Here is a 9,377-nt window from a genome sequence, read left to right as displayed (position 1 = left end):
ATTGATGGACTCAAGTGTGGCAGTGGTAGTGAGGTTGGCCCAGGATCGAGCATTGTTTCGTTCTGCTGTGCATGGGGTCGCTATGAGTCGGTTCCGACTCTATGGCACCTGACAACAACAACAACAACAATATGCATGAGAAAGTTGGACAGGGTATAAGGAAGACTGTAGAAGAATTCTGATTTTATAGAATATGGATTGATCCACGTTGGAAGAAGTAAAGTGTTGGAAGCCAGTTTGGACACACTTCATCTGTCATAGTTGGGACATATTGTCAGGACAGACCAGTCCATTTAGACAGACACCATTGTTGGTAAAATGGACAGTCCTAATGTGACATTATGGTTTGATGCGCTGGATGCAAGGTTGGTGTGAACAGTAATGTTAGTGTTTCAGACTCATCAGACACTGGTCAGAAACACTATACAGGATCATTATGGGTCAAAACCAACTCAAGAGCACTTAATAACAACAAAGTGGAGGGTCGGTAAAGAGGAAGACCACTCAGTGATATAGATTATCACAGTGGCTGCAGCAATGCACTCAAGTTGGTGTAGGACTGGGCAGTGTTTGGTTCTGTTTTGCATGGGGTCCTTATCAATGACTTGATGGCACCTGAGTACAACATATGTATATATGTATACACCGTGTCTGAGTCAGAACCATCTTGATGGCATGTTATAACAATGCATATACATGACATATTTTTGTTATGTGCCATGGAGTTGGTTCCGATTCATAGCGACCATGTACAGAGTTTCTGAGGCTGTAAATCTTTAAGGGAACAGAAAGCCTCATCTTTTTCCTGTGGAAATGCTAGTAGTTTTGAACTGCTGACCGTGAGATTAGCAATCTGATTTTTAACCATTATGCTACCAGAGCTCCTATATATGACATTATATGTGTGTGTATCTGTGTGTGTGTATATATATATAAGCTATATAGAACTAGACATCATATATATGTGTGTGCATATATATAGATATATAGATATGAAGAATGGTGACTCAATAGGATAAGAAGTGAACTGTAAATTTGAGTTTGTTGATATTGCCAAATGCCATCGAATCAGTCCCAATTCAAGGTGGCCCTTTATAGGGTTTCTGAGAAGCGGCTAGTGGGCTTGAATCTCTGACCTTGAAGTCTAGCACATTAACCCACAGCATTACACCAGGTCTATGTGCAATGGAGTAAGTGTGAAGAAGAAAGACCTCAGTGACAGCAATAATGGACAAACAGAGTAGAAACTGTGAGGAAGGGTAGCACTTTCTTCTCCTGTGACTCAGGTAACTATGGAGACGAACCCACTGGAATGCATCTAAAAGCAACAACACAATTCTAAGCATTTTACATAGTCCAATTCCTTTAATCTTTCAAAGCACACATACTGGGCCTTCATTTAATTTAAAAACTTGATTCATGAAATAGATACACACTGTGTGAAATAGATAAGTCAGTGTGAAGGAGGAAGACCTCAGTGACAGCAATGATGCACTGAAAGAGTAACAACTGCTAGAAAGGGCAGTGCTTCCTTCTGCTGTCACTTGAGTAACTATTGGAGGAACTCACTGATATGCACCTAAACACAAAAATAAAATTCAAAGCATTTTACACAACCCAATACCCTTTATCTTTCATTTATGCAATGAAATTTGTGAGACAGCTATCTGGCCAACTGACTGGAAGAGACTCATATTTGTGCCTATTCCAATGAGAGCTGATCTAAAAGAATGCAGAAAACATCAGACAATATCATTAATATCACACGCAAGTATAATTTTCAAAATGACTGAAAGGGAACTGACAGGTTCAAGCAGGATTCAAAAAGGGTAGTGGAATGAAGGATATCAATGCTGGCATCAGGTAGAGCTTAGGTGAAATCAGAGAAAAGCTAAAGGATATTAACCTGTGCTTTATTGACTATGCAAAAGCTTCTTACTGAGTAGACCATGACAACATTGTAGAGAATGAGTACACTTAATTGTGCTCACGTGGAAGCTATATATAGACCAAAAGGCAGTTATCTGAACAGAAGAAGGGAACAACGAATGGTTTAAAATTAGTAAAGGTGTGTGCCAGGATTGCATTCCTTCACAATGCTTATTCAGTCTGTAGGCTGAGCAAATAATCTGAGAAGGTGGATTATATGAAGAAAAATGTGACATCAGGAGTAGAGGAAGATTCATTAACAAACTACAACATGTACACCCTTACTTGCTGAAAGTGAAGAGGACTTAAAAATACTAACTGAGGAAGTAGAGTTGCATCTCAATATTGTTTATGAGTCCAGTGGTAAGGATTTTTGCTTTTTTTCCATTGAGATACAATGCAAAGAAAAGACTAGTTTACCATGCTGTAAATGACAAATTGAAGAGAAATGGAACAAATTTTTCACAACTTTTGAAATCCCCTCAGATATTGTATAATGGCTTCGCATTCATCATCATAAAATTTATATTTTATATAGTCCAATTCCTCTAATCTATCAAAGGACACACACTGGGCCTTCTTTTCATTTGAAAAACAAACTTTATTCAGGATACTCAAACAAAATAAAACCCAACAATAACTCCCCCCCCCAAAATGATAAATTTATCAGGTTATATCAATGGGAACAGTACTATCAAGACATAGTGGCCAAGTCACATGGTTACATAACAGGCAAACCAATGAGAATCCTGGCATAGCCAGGTGACACAGATTTGGGGTGACACTCCTGAATCCATGAAATCATAATAATTTTGTGTCCATTCAAAAAAAAAAGCCTCCTACCACCTAACACTGCTGACCACCTCCCCTAGTGCATCCCCAGTGAGATGAAGTTGCTAGGGTAAACCTGGGGAGTTGTTTGTTCATGGCCACCTCCCAAAGTCAATGAACAGCCCCATTTGCCTCTCTCCAGGGCTCACTCTACTAACCCAAAACAGATTCTTTCCTATTCCAAATGATACTTTTAAAGGTATTTTTCCCATTAATATTCTTTTTCGTTGTCCTCTAAACACATTTTAATAAAGTAGATACTGTGATGTGGTTCTAACCCGACCCCTATAGGCTCGGCCCATGTAGACTTGACCATGGTGACTACTTCGACCACGGCCCCTACCTCGCACATGGCCCCAACCCCGACCTCGGGACATACCACAGAATCCTCTGTAGAAGGCAGAATTGTAGTTGTTGGTACGGCCACGGTAGCGAGATCTTGGGAAACCCCGGTCTGTGGTGCTGATGCCCGGTGTGTTGGTCCGTTTGGGGATCACCTTGATTAGCCTTCCTTTGAAAAGGGACTGATCTAAGGCCAAGGAAGTGCTCACTGACTCCTTGTCTGAGAACTCTATATATGCAAAGCCTTTGGGATGGCCACTGAATTTGTCACGGAGAATGGTAACCCGGTTGACTGAACCACAGTCTTTAAAGTGTTCTTCTAGCTCTTTTGCTGTGGCACCATAGTCCACATTGCCAACGTAGATAGATCGAGCATCAGCGTCCATGTTCTCCATAGATGTGGTCACTGGAACTTCATTTTGCAGCTCCATTAGCATGGAATCTTCTTCGTACATCTCTCTGACACAGGAATTTAGATGTCTTCCAACTTAGGAGCGTCGATAGCACCGTCCACCTGTTCTCCCTGAATCAGTCCTGGATCTTCCAGTTGTGTACAGGGCCAAGTTGTGATACAACTCCAACTGCAATTGCTCTTCCCGCTCTAGTTTCTCAGTGGTCTGGGACACAAGGTATCACTCGCGTCCTGGGCTCCCTGAAGGCTACAGCTGAGCTTGTGCAGTTATTGACGCTGCTACTATTGCAGCTCTGGAGGGCCCTTCTCTTTCCAGATGGCAGTGAGCTCTTCTCACTGGTTGGATTGCCTCACTTTCAGCCTAGTAAAAAAAAATAATAAAACCATTCAATACACCTTACTTGCATTTTGCCATACTCAATGAATTTCTATGTACCTTATTTGTATTGAAAACAAAACAAAACCAAGTCCCACTGCCATGTAGTTTATCCTAGCTCAAAGCCATCCTATCTACAGTTCCGAAGAGTACTATATCTTTATAGGAGCAGATAACATCACCTGTGTTCACAAGGGTTTTCTTGTGACTTTGAACCATGACTTTGGTTTAGCAGCCCCAAAACAAATGATCTATGCTATCTTGTATTTCTTTACTTGTATAATCCCAATAATCACGTTATGCTATTGAAGATCATCCATGGCTACAAAGGCTATATATAAAGTAATTCGCTGCTCCACAGCTATACACACACACCAATACACAAAACAATCAACTCTATGTCTAGGTATATCTGTAGGAACTCAATGGCTGCATATGATAAGCCCTGGATTATGAACCACAAAGTCCTCAGTTCAAGTCTACCAGCTGCTTCTTGGGGGAAAGGTGAGGCTTTCTGCTTCTAGAAAGTTATGAAGGTTTGCAAACCCTCTGCTGACTCTCTATGAGTCGGAACTGACCTAATGCCACTTGAAAACTTATATTAAAAACCTGAATGTTTCTCAGGCTATAAATGTTGTTGTTGTTATATGCCGTGGAGTCGGTTCCAACTCATAGCGACCCTGTACAGGTTTCTGAGGCTGTAAATCCTTACGGAAGCAGAAAGCCTCATCTTTCTCCTGCAGAATAGCTGGTAGTTTTGAACTACTTTTGTCCTGTGTTAGTCTCGGAGTTACAATCATTTTGTTAGCTGTCAGTTCTTATTTTACAGAATAACCAAATTCCCCATAGATAGATACATTAAAGGTTGGCTGGTTATGTGCCACCTAGTTAGTTCCCACTTGTAAAAAGCCTTCCATAGTGTTTCTGAATGTGTAAAACTTTCTCTCACTGAACAGCTGGTTGTTTCAAACTGTTGACTTTGAGGTTAGCAACCCAACTCATAACCACCACACTGCACAAGCTTGTTCTATAGATAGATAGTTTCTTATTCATAGTGTCCCCATGCAAAACATAAGAAAACATTTTGTAGACTTATATAAAAAGTTGTGCACATAGAGAGAGCACAGGTTTGGAGGGCAGTGATATTTATCCCCAAGAAATGGCTCCCGAGGTTGTAGAGGGGAGAAAGTCACAAATACCTTGGTCAGAAGTCAGGTTGGAGATTCCTTTTGACTCACGGAGCTGCAGGACTGATGAACCAGAGATCCAGAGATCAGCAGAAGAAGGCTGGTTCAAATCCCAAGAGCAGGAGGACAGATGATGGAAGCTAGATGCAAGAACCAAAGTCAGCAAACAACTGAAGAGCTTTACCTTCAATGTCTGTATTTATATTATGCAGGTCACACCCTCAACGAATCTCCCTTTCAACTGATTGGCTACTCATGGCAGATCCCATCAAGGAGGCAATCATCTCCCTGTCAGATCCCATCATGGACAATTACTATATTATCAGGGCAAACCAGACAGGCACACTGATACACAACCTCACCATGGCAGGGCCCCAGTTCTTTGTGAGTGGCAGATATAATACTAGGTCCTAAGATTCCCATAATGGTCTTGCATAAAACCATGTTTGGGGGACTGCTGAATTCTTAGAGCTCCTTGGGAACTATTTCATGTGGTTGTTTTTGTTAAAGAGTTGTTAATGACTGGTTCCAACTCACAGTTACCCTGTGTAGGGTTTCAATGGAGTGGCTGTTGGATTAGACCTGCTGACCTTTCAGTTTGGCAATTAGGTGCTTACACCACTGAACACATTGTGACTCCATAGTTAATAATGGGGAGTGTGTTTTCAGTTTGGATTAATTGTGCTATTTAAAAATGATGGCACTAAACATACTGTAAGGAGCTCTGGTAGCGTAGTGGTTACGACTCGGGCTGTGAACCGCAAGGTCAGCAGTTCGAAACTACCAGCTGCTCCGCGGGAGAAAGATGAGGCTTTCTACTCCCGTAAAGATTTACACCCTCGGAAACCCTGTACAGGGTCGCTATGAGTCGGTTCCGACTCCACGGCACTTAACAACAACAACAAAACATACTAACTATAATATTTGATAGACAAGTTTTAACTTAGAATCTGATTAAATCATTTAGTCATGAATGTGACTTCATTTGTGCAACTTTACTGAAAAGAATACTTATTTTAAGGAAAGGAAACTGATATTGCACTTCAAGAATAGAAGATTTTGTATAACCCTTTTATTAAGAATATTCCTTAAAGTAAAGCAAAAATCTTTCTAAATTTTTCATCTACCAGAAGCCTTCAAAAAATTCATGTAAAAATGTAGCTAAAAGATGATGAAAATTTGCCACAACTTTTGAATCCCCTGCAGATATTATAAATCCATCCTGATCTTCAGAGATGATATATACGCCCTGTGTGGCACTGTAGGCTAAGCACTGGAGTGCTAACTGCAAGGTAGCTCAGGTTGTGTTCAAACTGAAAGTCTTTTGGTTAATTCTCTATTGCTTCATTGTTCCTATTGCCCACGACTCCATATAAGGCGGAACCACTGACCTAACAGTTCAAGCTGACCTTGCAGTCCTGCTCAGTAACCCACAGCACCACACCAAGACTCAGTGGTTCCATATGTTTTTGTTAAGTGCCATTAGTTGGTTATGACTCATAGTGACACTGACTATGGTTTCCAAAGAGAAAGTGGTAAGCATGAACCACCAGCCATACAGTTCAAACCAACCTTTCAGTCCATTGCATAACTCTCAACGCCTTACCAGGACTCCACATAGACACCCCCAAATCTCATTCGCTTCGGTATCATAGGCCAAGCTCTAGAGCCATTTTCTGACTTGCATAGAATCAAGTGATCAAAGTCAAGTTTGACCATGGTCAAGATTCCTATCCTAATGATGCTGTGTGAGGATTTTGTAGCACCAGAGGTCTCTTCTCCACTAGCAACATTAGCACAAGGACGAAAGGCCATGGAGATTTTATTGGAATGAGATAAGAATCACAATTATGTTTCACCTGAAGACAACTCACTGCAGTCTAGTCGGTCTGACTCATAGCTAATGCACAGGATGCAGTAGAGCTGTTCTCCAGCATTTTTGAGGCCATCAGTCTATGAAAGCAGACTTCTCATTATTCTTTAGTAGAGTAGCTGGTGGGTTTGAATCCCCAACATTTTGGTTACCAATTCAATGCTTAACCCAATGCAATACCCAAGCCTTTCATTATTATACGATGACCCACATGTGAAGGTATTTACACTTTGGTATTGCTACTGGACAGAATACATTGGGCTAAGAAAAATTAGTGGTCATGCTGACCTGGCAGGTGCCTGATGTTAGAGGGCAAATCTACACCTTCACACGGTGGCATAGTCACCCTGCTGTAATATTAATCTAGCTCTGGTAGCATAGTGGTTATGAATTGGACTGCAAACTTTAAAATCAGCAGTTCGAAACTACCAGTTGTTCCACCAGAGAAAGATGAGGCTTTCTGCTTTTGTAAAGATTTACAGCCTCAGAAACCCTGTACAGGGTTGCTATGTGTCGGAACCGACTCCACGGCACATAACAACAACAACTATCACCACCTGAATTGTACAACTCCAAAGAGTTGTTGTATTAGTTTTCCAGTCTGTAAAATTATGGTATTTGACTCAGTTTCTCATCTCTCTTCCAGCTGTAATATTCTTCAAGTGTTGTGTCTCGTAAGCCTTGAATCAGACTGATTGGTATGAGGATCAGAGCCCCAGTGTCGAAACTCTTTCAGAATTGAGGGTAGACATTCATATAAGTTTTTGGTTAACCAAAGTTAGAAATGGGGAAACCTGGAACAAATATAGCCAACAATTAATTGTATTTACTTGGAAATTTGGAATTTGCCAAAAATTATATGGAAGGTATCGACTTCATTATACAAGGCTGTAATGATTAAAAATGGACTGGTGTGTGCTGTTTCGAATCTGACAATAATATGGATTCCTATGATGAAATTGACAAATTAATAAGGATGACATTGCATTCATCATCCAACAGAATATTTCAAGATCTTTGCTGTCTGTGATAGAAAAGTTTCCATATGCCTTTAAGGCAGACAAATTAATACTATAATTTTTCTAATTTATACACCAACCACTAAAGTCAGTGATAGTGAATTAGAGAACTATACCTACTTCATTAGTTTGAATTAATCAATGGACTAAAAGAGTAACAACTGCTAGAAAAGGCAGTGCTTTCTTCTGCTGTGATGTGTGTAACCATGGGGAGGAAACTACTCAAATGCACATAAACACAAAAGTACAATTCAAAGCATTTTACGCAGTCAAATGCCTTTTACTTTCATTTAGGCCAAGAAATTTTGGGAGCCAGTTATCTGGCCAACTGATTGATTGGAAGGGATTCCTATTTGTGCCTGTTCCAATGAGAGCTGACCCAACAGAATGCAGAAAACATCAGACAAGATCATGAATATCACACGCGAGTGTAATTTCCAAAACAGCTGCAAGGGAACTTCCAGAGGTTCAAGCTGGATTCAAAAAGGGTAGTGGAATGAAGGAAATCAATACTGGCATCAGATAGATCTTAGGTGAAATCTGAGAAAACTTAAAGGATATTAACCTGTGCTTTATTGACTATGCAAAAGCTTTTTACTGAGTAGACCATGGCAAGCTATGGATAACATTGTGGAGGATGAGCACACTTAATTGTGCTCATGTGGAAGCTATACATAGACCAAGAGGCAGTTCTCTGAACAGAAGAAAGGAACACCGAAAGGTTTAAAATTAGTGAAGGTATGTTCCAGGGTTGTATTCCTTCACAATGTTTATTCAATCCATAGGCTGAGCAAATAATCTGAGAAGGTGGATTATATAAAGAAAAATGTGGCATCAGGATTAGAGGAAGACTCATTAACAACCTACAAAATGTACAACCTTGATTGCTGAAAGTGAAAAGGACTTAAAAAGAGTTGCATGTCAATATTGTTTATGAATCCAGTGGTAAGGATTTTTCCTTTATTTACATTGAGATACAACGCAAAGAAAAGACTGGTTTACCAGGCTGTAAATGACAAACTGAAGAGAAATGGGAAAAATTTTTGACAACTTTTGAAACCCCCTCAGATATTGTAATAATGGCTTCGCATTCATCATCATAAAATGTACATTTTATAAAGTCCAATTCCTCTAATCTATCAAAGGACACACACTGGGCCTTCTTTTCATTTGAAAAACAAACTTTATTCAGGATACTTAAACAAAATAAAACCCAACTATAACTATCCCCCAAAATGATAAATTTATCAGGTTATATCAATGGGAACAGTACTATCATGACATACTTGCCAAGTCACATGGTTACATAACAGGCAAATCAATGAGAATCCTGGCATAGCCAGGTGACACAGATTTGGGGTGCCACTCCTGAATGCATAATAATTTTGTGTCCATTAAAAAAAAAAAA

General features: G+C 40.0%; 1 protein-coding gene and 1 pseudogene across 1 annotated transcript in view; one reads left to right on the top strand and one right to left on the bottom strand.

Moving 5' to 3' along the window:
• Nucleotides 1-9,377, top strand: part of SV2C (synaptic vesicle glycoprotein 2C) — a 351,290-nt gene that overhangs the window by 99,022 nt on the left and 242,891 nt on the right. The window lies entirely within an intron of this gene.
• LOC102819697 overlaps nucleotides 1-9,377 on the bottom strand; it is a 39,386-nt pseudogene that overhangs the window by 8,925 nt on the left and 21,084 nt on the right.

The sequence above is a fragment of the Chrysochloris asiatica genome, unplaced genomic scaffold (genome assembly GCF_000296735.1).
Source record: "Chrysochloris asiatica unplaced genomic scaffold, ChrAsi1.0 scaffold00234, whole genome shotgun sequence".
Classification (NCBI taxonomy): Eukaryota; Metazoa; Chordata; class Mammalia; order Afrosoricida; family Chrysochloridae; genus Chrysochloris; species Chrysochloris asiatica.
The sequence above is the reverse complement of the archived record's forward strand: the minus strand, read 5'-3'. Positions and strand labels throughout refer to the sequence as shown.